The 287-nt window shown below is 47.7% G+C and overlaps 1 protein-coding gene across 2 annotated transcripts in view; it reads right to left on the bottom strand.

The window, feature by feature from the left end:
- lmbr1 (limb development membrane protein 1) overlaps positions 1 to 287 on the bottom strand; it is a 35,692-nt gene that overhangs the window by 26,124 nt on the left and 9,281 nt on the right. The gene's annotated exons all lie outside the window — the stretch shown is intronic.

The raw sequence follows: 287 nt of genomic DNA, 5'->3' as shown, positions 1-287 counted from the left end.
CACAATTTTGCAGGAACCAATCACAAACTGGCTTATCTACCTGGCGCGCTATTAGCGGGTTTAACACAATGACAATAGAGAAGCAACCAAGCAGCTTCTTGTTTACATTCAGCATAGCGGCCATTGAACACCACCTAAGCACAGCAACCTGTTGAAGGCCCCGTCGCTTCTACGTCACCCAGATCGTTGGTCTGATGGTTGAAGGACTATCCAATTGCGTACAGTTGTTTAAACTATGCCCGTTGGTCCGGTCTCTTGTGCAGAGAAAATACAGAGCAGACTCCCCA

Source organism: Etheostoma spectabile, chromosome 22 (assembly GCF_008692095.1).
Source record: "Etheostoma spectabile isolate EspeVRDwgs_2016 chromosome 22, UIUC_Espe_1.0, whole genome shotgun sequence".
Taxonomy (NCBI): Eukaryota; Metazoa; Chordata; class Actinopteri; order Perciformes; family Percidae; genus Etheostoma; species Etheostoma spectabile.
This window is presented reverse-complemented; position numbering and strand designations above follow the sequence as displayed.